Raw genomic sequence first — 21,072 nt, 5'->3', positions numbered from 1 at the left:
CAGAGGCTTAACCACTGGACTACCAGGGAAGTCCCTGGAGGTTCATTGTGAGGCAGATTAGTATTTTCATTTGTTTGTTTTTTGGGGTTTTAAAAAACATTTTTATTGGAGTATAATTGCTTTACAATAGTGTGTTAGTTTCTGCTTTATAACAAAGTGAATCAGTTATACATATACATATATCTCCATATCTCTTCCCTCTTGCATCTCCCTCCCTCCCACCCTCCCTATCCCACCCTTCTACGTGGTCACAAAGCACCGAGCTGATCTCCCTGTGCTATGCGACTGCTTCCCACTAGCTATCCATTTTACATTTGGTAGTGTATATATGTCCATATATACACTACCACTCTCTCACTTTTTCCCAGCTTACCCTTCCCCCTCCCTGTGTTCTCAAGTCCATTCTCTAGTAGGTCTGCATCTGTATTCTCGTCTTGGCCCTAGGTTCTTCATGTCCCTTTTTTTTTTTTTTTTTTTTAGATTCCATATATAAGTGTTACCATATGGTATTTGTTTTTCTCTTTCTGACTTACTTCACTCTGTATGACAGACTCTAGGTCCATCCACCTCACTACAAATACCTCAGTTTCGTTTCTTTTTATGGCTGAGTAATATTCCATTGTATATATGTGCCACATCTTCTTTATCCATTCATCTGTCAATGGACACTTAGGTTGCATCCATGCCCTAGCTATTGTAAATAGAGCTGCAATGAACATTGTGGTATATGACTCTTTTTGAATTATGGTTTTCTCAGGGTATATGTCCGGTAGTGGGATTGCTGGGTTGTATGGTAGCTCTATTTTTAGTTTTTTAAGGAACCTTCATACTGTACTCCATAGTGGCTGTATCAATTTACATTCCCACCAGTAGTGTATGAGGGTTCCCTTTTCTCCACACCCTCTCCAGCACTTATTGCTTGTAGATTTTTTGATGATGGTAATTCTGACTGGTGTGAGATGATACTGCATTGTAGTTTTGATTTGCATTTCTCTAATGATTAGTGAGGTTGAGCATTCTTTCATGTATTTGTTGGCAGTCTGTATATCTTCTTCGGAGAAATGTCTATTTAGGTCTTCTGCCCATGTTTTGATTGGATTGTTTGTTTTTTTGATATGGAGCTGCATGAGCTGCTTGTAAATTTTGGAGATTAGTCCTCTATCGGTTGCTTCATTTGAAAATATTTTCTGCCATTCTGAGGGTTGTCCTTTCGTCTTGTTTATGGTTTCTTTGCTGTGCAAAAGCTTTTAAGTTTCATTAGATCCCATTTGTTTATTTTTGTTTTTATTTCCATTTCTCTAGGAGGTGGGTCAAAAAGGATCTTGCTGTGATTTATGTCATAGAGTGTGCTACCTATGTTTTCCTCTAAGAGTTTGATAGTGTCTGGCCTTACATTTAGGTCTTTAATCCATTTTGAGTTTATTTTTGTGTATGGTGTTAGGGAGTGTTCAAATTTCGTTCTTTTACACGTAGCTGTCCAGTTTTCCCAGCACCACTTATTGAAGAGGCGTCTTTTCTCCATTGTATATTCTTGCCTGCTTTATCAAAGATAATTGACCATATGTGCATGGGTTTATCTCCAGGCTTTCTATCCTGTTCCATTGATCTATATTTCTGTTTTTGTGCCAGTACCATACTGTCTTTATTACTGTAGCTTTGTAGTAGAGTCTGAAGTCTGGGAGCCTGATTCCTCAAGCTCCGTTTTTCTTTCTCAAGATGGCTTTGGCTATTCTGGGTCTTTTGTGTTTCCATACAAATTGTAAAATGTTTGTTCTAGTTCTGTGAAAAATCCCAGTGGTCGTTTGATTGGGATTGCATTGAATCTGTAGATTGCTTTGGGTAGTAGAGTCATTTTCACAATGTTGCTTCTTCCAATCCAAGAACATGGTATATATCTTCATCTATTTGTATCATCTTTAATTTCTTTCATCAGTGTCTTATAATTTTCTGCATACAGGTCTTTTGTCTCCTCAGGTAGATTTATTCCTAGGTATTTCATTCTTTTTGTTGCAATGGTAAATGGGAGTGTTTTCTTAATTTCACTTTCAGATTTTTCATCATTAGTGTATAGGAATGCAACAGATTTCTGTGCATTAATTTTGTATCCTGCTACTTTACCAAATTCATTGAGCTCTAGTAATTTTCTGGTAGCATCTTCAGGATTTTCTATGTATAGTATCATGTCATCTTCAAACAGTGACAGCTTTACTTCTATTCCGATTTGAATTCCTCTTATTTCTTTTGCTTCTCTGCTTGCTGTGGCTAAAACTTCCAAAACTGTGTTGAATAATAGTGGTGAGAATGGGCAACCTTGTCTTGTTTCTGATCTTAGAGGAAATGGTGTCAGTTTTTCACCATTGAGGACGATGTTGGCTGTGGGTTTGTCATATATAGCCTTTATTATGTTGAGGTAAGTTTCTTCTATGCCTACTATCTGGAGGGTTTTTATCATAAATGTGTGTTGAATTTTGTCAAAAGCTTTCTCTGCATCTATTGAGATGATCATATAGTTTTCCTCCTTCAGTTTGTTAATATGGTGTATCACATTGATTAATTTGCATATGGTGAAGAATCCTTGCATTTCTGAGATAAACCTCACTTGATCATAGTGTATGATCCTTTTAATGTGCTGTTGGATTCTGTTTGCTAGTATTTTGTTGAGGATTTTTGCATCTATGTTTATCAGTGATACTGGCCTGTAGTGTTCTTTCTTTGTGACATCTTTGTCTGGTTTGGTATCAGGGTGATGGTGGCCTCACCCCGGTGATGGTAGGAGTTTTGGAGTGTTCCTCCCTTTGCTATATTTTGGAAGAGTTTGAGAAGGATAGGTCTTATCTCTTCTCTAAATGTTTGATAGAATTCGCATGTGAAGCCATCTGGTCCTGGGCTTTTGTTTGTTGGAAGATTTTTAATCACAGTTTCAATTGCAGTGCTTGTGATTGGTCTGTTCATATTTTCTATTTCTTCCTGGTTCAGTCTCGGAAGGTTGTGCATTTCTAAGAATTTGTCCATTTCTTCCAGGTTGTCCATTTTATTGGCATACAGTTGCTTGTAGTAATCTCTCATGATCCGTTGTATTTCTGCACTGTCAGTTGTTACTTCCCCTTTTTCATTTCTAATTCTATTGATTTGAGTCTTCTCCCTTTTTTTCATGATTAGTCTGTCTAATGGTTTATCAATTTTGTTTATCTTCTCAAAGAGCCACCTTTTAGTTTTATTGATCTTTGCTATCGTTTCCTTCATTTCTTTTTCATTTATTTCTGATCTGATCTTCGTGATTTCTTTCCTTCTAACTTTGGGGTTTTTTTGTTCTTCATTCTGTAATTGCTTTAGGTGTAAAGTTATGTTGTTTTTTGAGATGTTTGTTGTTTCTTAAGGTAGGATTTTATTGCTATATACTTCCCTCTTAGAACTGCTTTTGTTGCATCCCATAGGTTTTGGGTCATCGTGTTTTCTTTGTCATTTGTTTCTAGGTATTTTTGCATTTCCTCTTTGATTTATTCAGTGATCTCTTTATTAAGTAGTGTATTGTTTAGCCTCCATGTGTTTGTATTTTTTACAGATTTTTTTCCTGTAATTGATATCTAGTCTCATAGCGTTGTGGTCAGAAAAGCTACTTGATATGATTTCAATTTTCTTAAATTTACCAAGGCTTGATTTGTGACCCAAGATATAATCTATCCTGGAAAATGTTCCATGAGCACTTGAGAAGAAAGTGTATTCTGTTGTTTTTGGATGGAATGTCCTATAAATATCAATTAAGTCCATGTTGTTTAATGTATCATTTAAAGCTTGTGTTTCCTTATTTATTTTCATTTTGTATGATCTGTCCATTGGTGAAAGTGGGGTGTTAAAGTCCCCTACTATGAATGTGTTACTGTCGATTTCCCCTTTTATGGCTGTTAGTATTTGCCTTACGTATTGAGGTGCTTCTATGTTGGGTGCCTAAATATTTACAATTGTTATATCTTCTTCTTGGATTGATCACTTGATCATTATGGAGTGTCCTTCTTTGTCTCTTGTAATTGTCTTTGTTTTAAAGTCAGTTTTTCTTATATGAGAATTACTATTCCAGCTTTCTTTTGATTTACATTTGCATGGTATATCTTTTGCCATCCCCTCACTTTTATTCTGTATGTGTCCCTAGGTCTGAAGTGGGTCTCTTGTAGACAGCATATATATGGGTCTTGTCTTTGTATCCATTCAGCCAGGCTATGTCTTTTGGTTGGAGCATTTAATCCATTTACATTTAAGGTAATTATTGATAATGTATGTTTCTGTTACCATTTTCTTAATTGTTTTGGGGTTTGTATTGTAGGTCTTTTCCTTCTCTTGTGTTTCCTGCCTAGAGAAGTTCCTTTAGCATTTGTTGTAAAGCTGGCTTGGTTGTGCTTAATTATCATAGCTTTTGCTTGTCTGTAACAATTTTAATTTCTCTGTCAAATCTGAATGAGTTCCTGCTGGATAGAGTAATCTTTGTTGTAGTTTTTTCCCTTTCATCACTTTAAACATGTTCTGCCACTCCCTTCTGGCTTGCAGAGTTTCTGCCTGTAAGATCAGCTATTAACCTTATGGGGATTCTCTTGTATGTTATTTATTGTTTTTCCCTTGCTGCTTTTCATATTTTTTCTTTGTATTGAATTTTTGATAGTTTGATTAACATGTGCCTTGGCATGTTTCTCCTTGGATTCATCCTGTATGGGACTCTCTGTGCTTCCTGGATTTGATTAACTATTTCCTTTCCCATATTAGGGAAGTTTTCAACTATAAACTCTTCAAATATTTTCTCAGTCCCTTTCTTTTTCTCTTCTTCTTCTGGGAACGCTATAATTTGTATGTTGGTGCATTTAATATTGTCCCAGAGGTCTCCGAGGCTGTCCTCAATTCTTTTCATTCTTTTTTCTTGATTCTGCTCTACAGTAGTTATTTCCACTATTTTTCTTCCAGGTCACCTATCCATTTTTTTGCCTCAGTTATTCTGCTATTGATCCCTTCTAGAGTATTTTTAATTTCATTTATTATGGTGTTCATGATTGTTTATTTGCTCTTTAGTTCTTCTAGGTCCTTGTTAAATATTTCTTGTATTTTCTCCATTTTCTTTCCAAGATTTTGGATCATGTTTACTATCATTATCCTGAATTCTTTTTCAGGTAGACTTCTGATTTCCTCTTCATTTCTTAGGTCTGGTGGGTTTTTACCTCGCTCCTTCATCTGCTGTGTGTTTCTTTCTCTTCTCATTTTACTTAACTTACTCTGTTTGGGGTCTCCTTCTTTCAGGCTGCAGGTTTGTAGTCCCCATTGTTTTCGGTGTCTGTCCCCAGTGGCTACGTTGGTTCAGTGGGTTGTGTAGGCTTCTTGGTGGAGGGGACTTTTGCCTGTGTTCTGGTGGATGAGGCTGAATCTTTTATTTCTGGTGGGCAGGTCCACCTCTGGTAATGTGTTTTGGGGTGTCTGTGACCTTATTATGATTGCAGGTAGCCTCTCTGCTAATTGGTGGTGTTGTGTTCCTGTCTTGCCAGTTGTTTGGCATAGGGTGTCCAGCACTGTATCTTGCTGGTCATTGAGTAGAGCTGGGTCTTGGCATTCAGATGGAGATCTCTGGGAGATTTTCACCATTTGCTATTACCTGGAGCTGGGAGGTCTCTGGTGGACCAATGTCCTATACTTGTCTCTCCCACCTCAGAGGCACAGCCCCGATGCCTGGCTGGATAACCAAGAGCCTGTCATCCACATGGCTCAGAATAAAAGGGAGAAGAAAAGAAAGAAAGAAAAAAAAATTATTAAACTAAAAAATAATTATTAAATTTTTTTAAGTAATTTAAAAAAAAGTTAGAAAGAACAACCAAAGCAAAAAACAATTCCACTAATAATAACAAGTGCTGAAAACTATACTAAAAACCAAACCAAACCAAACCAAAAAAAAATGCGCAGACAGAATCCTAGGACAAATGGCAAAAGCAAAGCTATACAGACAAAATTACACACAGAAGCATACGTATACACACTCACAAAAGGGAAAAAGGGAAAAAAGATATATATTTTTGCTCCCAAAGTCTACCTCCTTAATTTGGGATGATTCATTGTCTATTCAGGTATTCCACAGATGCAGGGTACATCAAGTTGACTGTGGCGATTTAATCCGTTGCTCCTGAGGCTGCTGGGAGAGACTTCCCTTTCTGTTCTTTGTTCTCACAGCTCCTGCGATTCATTTTGGGATTTGTCCCTGCCTCTGCCTGTAGGTCGCCTAAGGGCATCTGTTCTTCACTCAGACAGGACGGGGTTAAAGGAGAAGATGCTTCAGGGGCTCTGGCTCACTCAGGCCGGGGGGAGGGAGGGGTATGGAGTTTGGGGCGAGCCTGTGATGGCGGAGGCCAGCATGACGTTGCAGCAGCCTGAGGCATGCCGTGTGTTCTCCTGGGGAAGTTATCCCTGGATCATGGGACCCTTGCAGTGGTGGGCTGCAGGCATCCGAGAGGCGAGGTGTGGATAGTGGCCCGTGCTTGCACACAGGCTTCTTGGTGGTGCCAGCAGCAGCCTTAGCATCTCATGCCTCTCTCTGAGGTCCTTGCTGATAGTCGTGGTTCGCTCACGTCTCTGGAGCTCCTTTAACCAGCGCGCTTAATCCCGTCTCCTCGCGCACCAGGAAACAAAGAGGCAAGAAAAGGTCTCTTGCCTCTTTGGCAGTTCCAGCCTTTTTCCCGGACTCCCTCCCGGCTAGCTGTGGTGCACTAGCCCCCTTCAGGCTGTGTTCATGCAGCCAACCACAGTCCTCTCCCTGGGGTCCGACCTAAGCCAGAGCCTCTGCTCCCAGCCCCCACCCGTCTCTGTGGGTGAGCAGACAAGCCCCTCGGGCTGGTGAATGCTGGTCGGCACCGATCCTCTGTGTGGGAATCTCTCTGCTTTGCCCTCTGCACCCAGTTGCTGGGCTCTTCTCCGTGGCTCCGAAGCTTCCCCCCTCTGCCACCCACAGTCTCTGCCCACGAAGGGGCTTCCTAAGTGTGTGGAAACCTTTCCTCCTTCACAGCTCCCTCCCACTGATGCAGGTCCCATCCTTATTCTTTTGGCTCTGTTTTTTCTTTTATCTTTTGCCCTACCCAGGTATGTGGGGAGTTTCTTGCCTTTTGGGAAGTCTGAGGTCTTCTGCCAGCGTTCAGTAGGTGTTCTGTAGGAGTTGTTCCACATGTAGATGTATTTCTGATGTATTTCTGGGGAGGAAGGTGATCTCCATGTCTTACTCTTCCACCAACTTGAAGCTTCTCCCCGACTGCATTTCTATTCACTAAGAATGAACTCTCAGAAAAAAAGGAAAGAAAACAATCCATGCATCAAAAACAATAAAATACTTTTGAATAAATTTGATCAAGGAGATGAAAGAGTCATATAATGAAAACTATGACATTATGACAGAAACTGAAGAAGACACAAATAAATGGAAAGATATCCCATGTTCATGGATCAGAAGAATTAGCATTATTAAAATGTTCCTACTACCTAAAGCCATCTATAAACTCAATGCAATCGCTGTAAAATTTCAATGACATTTTTCACAGAAATAGGAAACACAATCCAAAATTTGTATGGAAATGCAAAAGACCCTGAATAGTGAAAGCAATCTTGATAAACAAGAACAAAACTGGAGGCATCCTACTTCCTGATTTCAAACTATATCATAAAGCTATAGTAATCAAATCAGCATGGTAGTGGCATTGAAACCATAGACTAATAGAACAGAACCGAGAGCCCAGATACAGGCCCACACAAATATGGGCAACTAATGTTTGACAAGGGAGCCAAGAATATTCAATGGGGAAATGATAGTCTCATTAATCAATAGTGCTGGGAAAACTGGATACACACATGCAAAAGAATGAAACTGGACCCCTATTTACACCACTCACAAAAATTACTTCGAAATGGATTAGAGACTGAAATATAAGACCTGAAACTGTAAAACTCCTAGAAGAAAATACAGTGGGAAATCTCCTTAACATTCGTCTTGGCAGTGACTTTTGGGATATGACACCATAAGCACAAGCAACAAAAGCAAAAATCAACAACTGGGACTACAACAAACTAAAAACTTCTACACAAGAACAACAAAACACCAAAAAACAATTAACAAAAATGCAACATATGGAATGGGAGAAAATATTTGCAAAGCACATATCTGGTAAAGGGTTAATATGCAAAATATACAGGGAATTCATACAACTCAATAGAAAAAAGTAATCTGATTAAAAAATGGGCAAAAAATCTGAATAGACATTTTTCCAAAGACCAAAAAGTACATGAAAACGTGCTCAATATCACTAATTATCAGGGAAATACAAATCAAAACCACAACGTGCTATCACCCACACCTGTTAAAATGGTTATTATCAAAAAGACAGCAAGTGTTGGCGAGGATGTAGAGAAAAGGAAACCCTTGTGCGTTGGTGGGAATGTAAGTTGGTGTATCCACTAATGGAGAACATTAAAGATTCCTTGGAAAATTAGAAATAAATCCATATGAATATGATCCAACAATCCCACTTCTGGATATATATCCAATGGAAATGAAATCACTATCTGGAAGAGATATCTGTACTCCCATGTTCATTGCAGTGCTACGTACAATAGTCTAGACATGGAAACAGCCTAAGTGTTCACTCACTCATGGATAAATGGATAAAGGAAGCGTGTAATATACCTATGAAATGGAATATTATTTAGCCATGAAACAAAGGAAATCCTGCCATTTGCAAAAACATGGATAAACCTTGAGAGAATTATGCTAAGTGAAATAAGTGAGACAGAGAAAGACAAATACTGTGCGATCTCACTTATATGTGGAATCTAAAAAACACTGAGCCTGTAGAAACAGAGAGTAGGTTGGTGGTTGTCAGGGGTCAGGGGGTGGGGGAAATGAGATAAGGTTAGTGAAAGGGTACAAAAACTTCCATTTATAAGATGAATAAGTTCTAGGGGTCTAATGTATAGCATGGTGACTATAGTTAACAGAACTGTATTATATACTTGAAAGTTGCTAAGAGAGTAAATCTTAAATGTTCTCACCACTACTACAACAACAAAATGGTAATCATGTGAGGTGAAGGATGTGTTAACTACCCTTACTCTGATAATCACTTGCAATATATATGTGTATCAAATCATTATGTTGTACATCTTAAAGATATGCAATGTCATATGTCAATTATATTTCAATAAAGCTGGGAAAAAAGACATGGAATGTATATATGTATTCCATATATATATAAAGTATACATTTTTATGTATCCTCTATATAAAATATATACCTAGAAATGTTCACTTTATATTCCCTCTCCCAGAAAACTGCATAAGTGACTTTAATATCATGTCCTTTTCAGGTATCACATCTGAGGATAGGTACATGATGTCTACGTTTTCCTTATTGGTGATGTAATTTGATCACCTATCAGCGTTGCTGGATGTCTCCAATATATAATTATTTTTTTTCCTCTTGTAACTAATGAGACGTCTGTGGACGTTAATACTATACAAATATTACAAATATTTACTTTAATACTATACTTTAATACTATACAAATACTATACTATATTAATACTATACAAATATTACACTCATTATCAAAAATTTCCCCCTGGGTTTACCATTCATTGATGATCCTTGCCTGACCCAAGCTTTACAATGACATTTGTACAATGATTTTTGAGCTCTAGCACTCCCTCCACATTTACCATTGACACATGGTATTCTAAGGCGAGCAAGGGTTTGCCATCTCTTCCTCATCCTCCTCTGCCTCCTTCTTCTCTCCTATGCTCCTCTCATCAGTATGAACACATTAATTTTAATTTTTTAATAGTTTATAACTCATTGCTGTACCTAATTATTTTGCTGTTCAAATTGTACCATATTTGGTCAGCAAGAGTCTCTTCAAAATGGACCCCTTATACTCACAACATTTCCCATCAATTTATTGAATATTTCTTTACTCTGTGGTATAACAAAATATTCCCTATCTTATACTTACACTTTTCCAGTCTGGAATCAGCCACCTTTACAAGGAGCCCTGAGAAATAATGGGGTTAAGAGATTAAGAGCTGAGAAAAACACTCTTGAATTTGGTGATGGTGAAAACTTCCAAGAAAAGAGTTTTAATAGAGGTTTGGAGTGAGAGTCAAATTTCACAGGAATAAATAATGAGCAGGTGATATTTTCTCAGGTGACTGGTAAAGGCAATAAGAGCTATCAGCTCCAAAGAGAAAAATTTTGGAGGAAGGGGTTCCACAAGAAGTCTTATGGAGAAGGAATTCAAGCTAAGCCTACAGAATTGGAAGAATTTAGATCAGTGCCTCCCAGACCACGCAGATTATTGTTGGACGTCACTCTTCCCAGCCCTCAAAAGGGTTCATTCTAGTATTCCCCATTCTTGTATTTGTAACTTCTTTCCCCAACAGTGAAGAAGGTATATTCTCTATTGTCAAGGTGTAGTCTGATAAATCCAAAAGATTTGTCCTATTAAGTTTTTAAGAAGTTTTATATCTATACTTATTTTTTATCCACTTGCCAAATGATGTTTTCAAGTCTCCTATTATTAGTGTGTGCATTCTGCATCTTTTCTTTTATCTTCATTCAACATCTGAGTGGTTACTATAATTTAGTCCAGCAGTGAGTGGTATTACATACAACTTAACCAACTTTATGTGAAGCATTTGTCTCACATAGTCTTGCCAACCCAAAAGAGGAAGATCAAAATAAAAAGTCCTTCTACGCACTCTACTCTAATGCCATATAAGGGAATAACAATAATGCACTTGTCTGTGTTTGGAAAAATGAAGTAGACTATAACAACTGATTGTCCAAATAACTAACATTTCCTCTTGAAGGCAAAAATTCTGCACATATTTCTGAAAATTATTCATCTAAAATTTATAACAAAAAAGATTTAAAACCAAATTAAATTTCTATTCATTGAGACAATTTTTCTGGTTCTTTTAATTCCTTGTCCATTTGAACTTCTTTTTCATAAAGGTAAGCATTAATTAGTACTCTACTTTTCAATTAAATCATTTCACCATTTTAACACATGGGCTTTCTGATCATTTTAGATTATATAATGCTTTAGTAGGTGAATACAAAATATGCAAGGCAATTTCCTTATTGTTAGATCTTTTTGCTGCTGTAACAATGAACAATGTATATATGAGCATCTTCATATATAAAATTTGGAAAAAAATCATCACTTTACACTAAAACTCCCTGAATGAAGACTAATATATTAGAGGTTGATTGTATTAGAAATTAAGAAATGTTACAAAGTTAATGAGATAAAAGTCCAACTCAAGAAGTTAGGAGGACAATAGAATTAACTCAAAAGAAATGAGAAATGAAGGTAAGAACATAAATTAATAAAACAGGAAAAAATTACACAATCGGATCAAATAAAAGATAGTTTTTTGAATCAAGATTAAGGCAGTCTTCTGCCAAAATAATTTTGAAAACACAAAGAAGGTCCAAAGAAACAGTATCAGGAACAAAATCAGAGACATAACTATAGGTATAGTTTATAGTATAATACTTTTGTTGTAGAATTATACTTTTTTCCCTTCAACATAATATGTTGGAGGAGAAACATTTATGATTTTAAAAGCACTTTTAAAACCTCAGATGAGAAAAAAATATTCTAGTGATACCTGTAATAAACCTAAAATAAGTTTAAACGTTTTCATAAAGAATTAGTGGTAGGGCTTCCCTGGTGGCACAGTGGTTGAGAGTCTGCCTGCCAATGCAGGGAACACGTGTTCGTGCCCTGGTCCGGGAAGATTCCACATGCCGTGGAGCAACTGGGCCCATGAGCCATGGCCGCTGAGCCTGCACGTCCGGAGCCTGTGCTCCGCAATGGGAGAGGCCACAACAGTGAGAGGTCCGCATACCGCAAAAAGGAAAAAAAAAGAATTAGTGGTACCAAGTTCTTTGATATTTCCTAGGGGCAAAGACATCCATTTATGACTTTGTAGTTTCCTTCTGATATATTGAGATAATGGAAAAGCTTCTGTTAGAGTGGAATTTAGTTTGCATCTTAACAGGGCTCTAATAATATACTCCTGGCTCAATTAATATCATCCCCTTTCTCCACATCATCCCAAAGGTTCTACAAAGACTACAGACACCTTACTTCTGGTTCTGGAGAACTGCATGCACTTCCTCTTGATAGCATTTCCCAAATGTCTTATCCCTGGAGGATCTGCCATTTTTGAAATATCTTACTCCATAAAGAGTAGAGGCTCAAGCCTCCATAGCCCTGTAAGCTTTTGCATTTTTGGACACAAATTACTCAGAAATGGAATTCCATGTTCCATTTGCAAGGGCAGAGCAATGTCTGATGGTAAACCAGAAACTAAATCAAGCATAAATCATGCTAAAAGATTTTGTTTTTATTCCTCCTTCATCCTTTATCTTTTCTTGCATTTTATATACTCTGCCATGGAAATATAAATCTCTTGGCACCAGGATTATGGGAACATGTTCCAAAATATACCATCCTGAACTCAGTATGAGAAGAAATCTTCATTGCTTATGCTCTTGCCCATGTCAGAATTAGGCCTTCTATCCTTTTGTCTCATGGGATTGGGTACAGGAACTGCTATGTCTGACCCTTTTCTTGAATTTCCTCCAACTGTTTTTTTCTTCCTAGGCATTCCAGTTTGGCAAGATTTTTCTTTAGTAATTTGCCATCTGAAACCGGTGGTAAGATTTTCTCATAATGAGCCCTTGTAGACGCCCAGTCCCCTTTGAGAGAAGAGGAAGAGAACAGCTATATCCTGATCCCTAAGACTGCTCTCAGAATGGAATGGGGTGAACCAAGAAAACACTGTCTGTATGAGTTATGTTATCCTGGCCAGTTTATGTCTTGAAAAACTCATTGTCAATTTTAAGTCCCTGACCAGCTGGAGAATGTGAAGGAAAAGAGTTGTACCACAAGGTTAAATAGCAGAGGAGCAGATTTTTATTCTGCTTTCTGAAGGTATGAGGACATCAGGTGAACCTTCTGGAAGTAACAGCTGGACTAAAATTTCATAGTGTTCTCATCAGCTAGAGTCTTGGCTAGAGACTCAAATTATTGGAAGGAAGGAAGGAAGGATGGAAGGAAGGAAGGAAGGATGGAAGGAAGGAAATAGTTTTCTGAAACCACAAGAGTGTTAATGAAAGAGTCTAAGCGTATCATACCTAGTGAGTGGAGTTATTCTAAAGCTTCTTACTTAAAACTACGTACATATAAGTAGCTCTTACAAAACTATGTACATATAAGTAGCTCTTACATAGTATAGTTTAATAGAAAATCTCAGTTTTTTAAAATGAACAGAATAAGTAAGACTAACAGTAGCATATTTACCCAGTCCCTGAGACATGTGGCAGTACATACCTATGTGATGCTTAATGCTGGAGGGAAGACACGGTGCTCTAGCCCCACTTGTCTGTCTCCTGACCTGGTAAACACACTGTCCTACCCTCTGTTTGTCCCACCTAACTAACCCCCTAACTAGCATCATCAGATCCACCAGGCCCTAGGTCATTGCCAATCAGTGTCAACTACTAATTTTCTCCAAACCCTTTACAGCTGTAAATCCATTTTCTCCCTTATCTGATTCACCCTCCATTTCCTTCACAGTCTCAAAGTTTTCCTCTTAGTTTTCCCTATTCCAAAAAGATGAGTTCTCTCCACTTTCTTCTCTATTTAGAGTTCACCTATGGGGACTGCCCTGGTAGTCCAGTGGTTTGGACTCCGCACTTCCACTGCAGGGGCACGGGTTTGATCCCTGGTGGGGGAACTAAGATCCCACATGCCGCGTGGTGTGGCCAAAAAAAAAGCTCACCTATGGATGAGAAATGTTAACTTCCTGTATTTCTTTCGGTACGCGGGCCTCTCACTGTTGTGGCTTCTCCTGTTGTGGTCTCTCCTGTTGCGGAGCACAGGCTCCAGACGCACAGGCTCCAGACGCGCAGGCTCAGTGGCCATGGCTCACAGGCCCAGCCGCTCTGCAGCATGTGAGATCTTCCCGGACCAGGGCATGAACCCGTGTCCCCTGCATCGGCAGGCGGACTCTCAACCACTGCACCACCAGGGAAGCCCAACTTCCTGTATTTCAATCCTAGGTTAAAATATCTCTTGGAGTAAAAGTGCTTTCTGCGACTAAGAACTAACATCTACTGAAGCTTGTGTTCTGTGGGAGGGTCCAGAGCCAGAGCAGAGCCTGAGTCACAGAGACCACACAGTGTTCTGCGGTCATTATTGGTCCTATGATCACCACCCAAGCATTGTGTCAAAGTGTCTGTTCCTTATAGCTTCACTCGTCAAGAAGGTGAAAAGGAGAGAAGGAAAGAACGAACAGAGAACTGCCCTTGTGATTGAGTGAATCCTCAGCTTCTCTATGTGACCAAGCACAGTTACAATTTGTTCTTATTATTAATATTTAGTCTAAGGAGGAGGATTAACAAAATCTTGAAGAAGTGAGAACTTGGGACAGCACATTTCATTACATTTTTTCAACCCAAACATTTGTCATACATGTAGCTTCTGATATTTATTAAGGTTCACACACATGTAAACTGAGAATTTTCAAAACATGTTTCTGCCACAGTTAGTCATCAAATTGTTTTTCCAAGAAGTTCCCCTGAATTGAAGGATCCAGTGCGGGGCCTTGGAATCTCCTTTGGTCACCCCAGGATTCTCTCTTCTGATCCCTCACTCAAAATCCAGGCTGAATATGGCATTACTTAGTTTCCCAAATGTCCCTTTTGTATTTTCTCTCCCCAAATTCCCTAACAGAAGCCATTAAAAGTAGGTTCAGAACCTTTGATTTAATATCTTTATTCCCTATTTCCTAAGAAATTAAGTCTTGTTTCTAGGTAATATTTCTACTGTTATAGGATATTTTGTGAAGAAAATATGATATGAACAGATTGATGCTATCATTTGTTCATGAAGAATGTTGGTGTTGTTTTTTTGATCTGGTATTTAACCCTAACCCAAACTGTAAAAGTACTTCTTTTTATTTCCAAACATTTTGAACCAGAGACATCAATGCTCCCCATCATGCTCCCTCACCTTCAGCTTCACTTCAATCTGCACCCTCACCTTGTTTCCTCAGCCCTTAACTCCTCCTAAGCCTTGTTCCGTCTCAGGGAAGGAGGGAGGAGGACTTGAGGGCAAGACAGAAGGGAACCTTTATGTCAAGTGAGAATAACTCCCATCCATTGGTGGCATCAATAGGGCCATATCAGATGCAGTGCACCTGTCCTGCAGGTTTACTATCATTGAGACCAGGGTTCTGGTTCAGCAAGTCTGATGAAGGTTCTGCTCACCGGCACCCTCATGCTCTCTATTTGATCATGGCCTGCCAGTCTCAGTGTCACACCCACATCACCTGCCTCCCTTTCATCCCCAGTGCTATAAATTACCTTTCTGGTCTGGGGTTTTTGTTGTGTCATGTTCTTTAGAGTGTCCAGTTTCTGCACATGAATAAGCTCTGGCAGCCAGGGAGCACTGTATTCATCACAGCTACAAGCCAAGGCTGACATTCGAATCTTTGCCCTGCCATTTCATCTGCTTACACTTTTGAATATGATTGAAGAGCACAGAGGCTGAGAGAGATGAAGCCTCACAATAGCTCGTTTGAACCCAGAGAGGTCCTGCTCAAAGTCCTTTCAAGGTCTCCAGCTCTTCTGGCATAAAAGCTGTTGTCTTCAGAGCCCTCGGTGATCTGGCTCCTGCACCCCTGATTTACTTTCAACCCTTTACTTACTCTGCCTCAGCCACGCGGCACTATGCTGTAATGCAGGGCCTTTGCACTTGTTCGCTTTGTCTGGAATGCCCTTCTCCTAGATAGCCAAGTGCCTTGCTCCCTTGTGGCCTTTAGATCTTTACTGAGATGTGCTTTTCACTGAGGCCTTCCTCAAACACCCTACTTTTAACTGCAACCTCTACCTCCATCACTCCCCATCCCCCTGCTCTGTTTATGTCTCTCTGCAGCATTCATGTCTGTATCTCTATAAGCACATCCGTCTGCATGCACATATGTTACATATGTTTTGATCGATGGGCCCTCCTCTATTAAATAAAAGCCCCATGGAGTCAGAATTTTGTTCATTTCTGTCTTCGCCATACCTTGAAGAGTACCTAACACTTAGAATATCTTTCATAAATGTTAGTTGAATAAATGGATTAATAAATGAATTAGGAATCTTGGCTTTTATTAGATATAACCAACGTGGCCCTCCTGTTTTCAGTTCTCCTGGACAGAAAGGTTCATCAAGTGTAGCTTTTACTATTGAATAAAGGAAGCTTGTTTACCAGGAAGAACAAGTGTTCTATGCATGAGAAATGGCAAAATAATATTTGAAGTAACACTTAAGTCTTGACACTTAAGTCAAGAAGTGAAGAAAAGGAACCACATTGGACTCTTAACACTTGGTTTCTCAACTTTGGTCACATTAATGTTGGGGGCTGGATACGTGTATTTTGTGTGATTTAGGATGTCTGATAGCATACCTGACCTCTACACACTAGACTCCACTAGCACTCCCAAGTACGACAACAAAAACTCTCTCCAAACATTGCCAAACGTTCCCTTGGGGGCAAAACCCCATTAATGCCCAACCAGGACTTTAGTTCAATAACTTCCATTTAACTGATATTAAATGATACTTCCCATAAGTACATATAATTCTTTTTATGATCAATAAAATCATGGTACCCTGGTACCCAATTTGCAAAGACATATTAAAAAGAAAACAAAACAAGGGAGTCATGATATTCAGTACTTAGTTAACATTTGGCAAAACACAAACCACACTAAATTCACTTTTCAAAAATCTCTCTTTTTGTTTCAAAATAATTCAAAGAGAAAATAACCTGTTGCTTTAAATTATTTGAGAGAAGAAAGATAAAAGGAAAAACCAAGCAAACTCATTCCATCTAAAAATTCTTTCTTTCTTATACCTCTGATATGTTGGAGTCTACCCATGCTCGTCCAGGTTTGTGCTTGATCTTGATTTCTTTCCGTGACTGCTTTATAGCTCTAAATAAAAATTTTAAAACATACATACACGAAGATCATGTCACAAAACTAGATTCCTGCAGGTCTGAAGAAAGCTCTCTCTTCACATGCAAAACTTAAAATGATGATTGCAATCATTGCCATCATGCAAACAGCCACTACCAGCTCGCAAAATGACCCATTTTCTTTCTATTATTTATTAAAGTCCCACATACAGCATAAGTTGCTGATTCCAAAGTGGAGGAAGCTGAAATGTGTAATTTCCCTGCAGAGATAACCTTGTGGATGAAAAGAGGCTGAAGAGGCCTGCAGGGAATGCAGGTGATTTCTATTATAGTGCATCATTTCTCACCGGCTTTGACCTGCAAGAAAACTGTGGTTTCAGCTGTTCTCATTATATATGGGGTTTGTAAGAATAATTTCTTATTACCATAGAATCTTAGAGCATTTACCTAACCCAGCTCAGCACTCAATGCAGTCACGCCTTTTACATCATCACTGACATGGTCATCCAGTCTGTGCACAATTATCTCCACGTCTGGATGCTCTTTACTCCTTAGGAGCCTGTTTAACCACTGGTGGAAGTTTGAATTACTAAGATATCTTAATTTTAACGTAAAATTTACTGATTAGTCTAGAGCAATATACAATGAGTTTTTCCAGCCATATGAAACATCTTCAAATGTTTGAAATATGTGGTATCTTCCTCTTAAATTTTTATCTAAAGAAGAAGTATATTAAATGCAATATCTATGAGGATTTTCTTTAAATAGTTTGATTTGCAGTAAAGAAATTCAAACAATATTCAATTTCAATAACATGAACACCATAAACATGTTAGCTCAGATTAAAGCCAAAGGTTAATAGCTGCTGTGAATTGAAGTATAGATTATACATTTAAAAAATTAGTAATACACTTTAACTTCTTTATTGTTTTAATTATCAAAATACAACTGAACAGATGCATCAAATAAACAAAATCAAGTCCATTACTTTCAGTTTTATATAAGACAAAATGAGAAAACATTCCCTTAAAAGTAACTGTTAAAATAGACTGTGTATCTTTGGATTAACTAATATTATTTTTAAAATTTTGTTTTTCTAAATTTAAACATTTTTTTAAACATTTTTATTGGAGTATAATTGCTTAACATTGTTGTGTTAGTTGCTGCTTTATAACAAAGTGAATCAGCTATACGTAAACATATATCCCCATATCCCCTCCCTCTTGCACTTCCCTCCCACCCTCCCTATCCCACCCCTCTAGATAGTCACAAAGCACTGAGCTGATCTCCCTGTGCTATGTGGTTGCTTCCCACTAACTATCTATTTTACATTTGGTAGTGTACATATGTCAATGCCACTCTCTCACTTCATCTTAGCTACCCTTCCCCCTCTCCGTGTCCTCAAGACAATTCTCTACGTCTGCTTCTTTACTGCTGTCCTGCCCGTAGGTTCGTCAGAACCATTTTGTTGTTTTTTTTTTTTTAGATTCTACGTACATGTGTTAGCATACGGTATTTGTTTTTCTCTTTCTGACTTACTTCACTCTGTATGACAGACTCTAGGTCCAACCACCTCACTACAAATAACTCAATTTTGTTTCTTTTTATGGCTGCATAATATTCCATTGTATATAAGTGCCACATCTTCTATATCTATTCATCTGTCGATGGACACATAGGTTGCTTCCATTTCCCGGCTATCATGAATAGAGCTGCAATGAACATTTTGGTACATGACTCTTTGAATTATGGTTTTCTCAGGGTATAAGCCCAGCAGTAGGATCACTGGGTTGTATGGTAGTTCTATATTTAGTTTTTAAAGGAACCTCCATACTGTTCTCCATAGTGGTGGTATCAATTTACATTCCCACCAACAGTACAAGAGGGTTCCCTTTTCTCCACACCCTCTCCAGCATTTATTGTTTGTAGATTTTTTGATGATGGCCATTCTGACTGGTGTGAGGTGATACCTCATTGTAATTTTGATCTACATTTCTCTAATGATTAATGATGTTCAGCATCCTTTCACGTGTTTGTTGGCAATCTGTATATCTTCTTTGGAGAAATGTCTGTCTAGGTCTTCTGCTCATTTTTGGATTGGGTTTTTTGTTTTTTGATATTGAGCTGCATGAGCTGCTTGTATATTTTGGAGATTAATCCTTTGCCAGTTGCTTCATTTGCAAATATTTGCTCCCATTCTGAGGGTTGTCCTTTTATTTTGTTTATGGTTTCCTTTGCTGTGCAAAAGCTTTTAAGTTTCATTAGGTCCCATTTGTTTATTTTTGTTTTTATTTCCTTTTCTCTAGGAGGTGAGTCAAAAAGGATCTTGCTGTGATTTATGTCACAGAGCGTTCTGCCTATGTTTTCCTCTAAGAGTTTGATAGTGTCTGGCCTTACATTTAGGTCTTTAATCCATTTTGAGTTCATTTTCATTTATGGTGTTAGGGAGTGTTCTAATTTCATTCTTTTACATGTAGCTGTCCAGTTTTCCCAGCACCACTTATTGAAGAGGCTGTTTTTTCTCCATTGTATATTCTTGCCTCCTTTATCAAAGATAAGGTGACCATATGTGCATGGGTTTATCTTTGGGCTTTCTATCCTGTTCCATTGATCTATATTTCTGTTTTTGTGCCAGTACCATACTGTCTGGATTACTGTAGCTTTGTAGTATAGTCTGAAGTCAGGGAGTCTGATTCCTCTAGCTCCATTTTCCTTTCTGAAGATTGCTTTGATTATTCAGGGTCTTTTGTGTTTTCTTACAAATTGTGAAATTTTTTTGTGCTAGTTCTGTGAAAAATGCCAGTGGTAGCTTGATAGGGATTGCATTGAATCTGTAGATTGCTTTGGGTAGTATACTCATTTTCACAATATTGATTCTTCCAATCCAAGAACATGGTATATCTCTCCATCTGTTTGTATCATCCTTAATTTCTTTCATCAGTGTCTTATAGTTTTCTGCATACAGGTGTTTTGTCTTCTGAGGTAGGTTTATTCCTAGGTATTTTATTCTTTGTGTTGCAATGGTAAATGGGAGTGTTTCCTTAATTTCTCTTTCAGATTTTTCATCAGTAGTGTATAGAAATGCAAGAGATTTCTGTGCATTAATTTTGTGTCCTGCTACTTTACCAAACTCATTGATTAGCTCCATAGTTTCCTGGTAGCATCTTCAGGATTTTCTATGTATAGTATTATGTCATCAGCAAACAGTGACAGTTTTACTTTTTCTTTTCCAATTTGTATTCCTTTTATTTCGTTTTCTTCTCTGATTGCCATGGCTAGGGCTTCCAAAAGTATGTTGAATAAGAGTGGAAAGAGTGGACATCCTGTCTTGTTTCTGATCCTAGTGGAAATGCTTTCAGTTTCTCACCATTGAGATGATACTTGTTGTGGGTTTGTCATATATGACAGTTATTAACTTGAGGTAGGTCACCTCTATGCCCATTTTCTGGAGACTTTTTATCATAAATGGGTATTGAATTTTGTCAAAAGCTTTTTCTGCATGTATTGAGATGATCATATGGTTTTTGTTCCTTAATTTGTTAATGTGGTGTATCACATTGCTTGATTTGCGTATATTGAAGAATCCTTTCATCCTTGGGATAAATTCCACTGGATCATGGTGTATGATCCCTTTAATGTGTTGTTGGATTCTGTTTGCTAGTATTTTGTTGAGGATTTTTGCATCTATATTCATCAGTGATATCGGTCTGTAATTTTCTTTTTTGTAATATCTCTGTCTGGTTTTGGTATCAGGGTGATGATGGCTTTGTAGAATGAGCTTGGTAGTATTCCACCCTCTGCAATTTTTTGGAAGAGTTTGAGAAGGAAAGGTTTTAGCTGTTCTCTAAATGTTCAATAGAATTTGCCTGTGAATACGTCTGGTCCTGGGCTTTTGTTTGTTGGAAAATTTATTTTTTATTTTTTATTTTGTTTGTGGTACATAGGCCTCTCACCATTGTGGCCTCTCCCACTGTGGAGCACAGGCTCCGGACGTGCAGGCCCAGCGGCCATGGCCCACGGGCCCAGC

Source organism: Aethalodelphis obliquidens, unplaced genomic scaffold (genome assembly GCF_003676395.1).
Source record: "Aethalodelphis obliquidens isolate GAN/ISIS:26980383/991018 unplaced genomic scaffold, ASM367639v1 scaffold36, whole genome shotgun sequence".
Lineage (NCBI taxonomy): Eukaryota > Metazoa > Chordata > Mammalia > Artiodactyla > Delphinidae > Aethalodelphis > Aethalodelphis obliquidens.
This window is presented reverse-complemented; position numbering follows the sequence as displayed.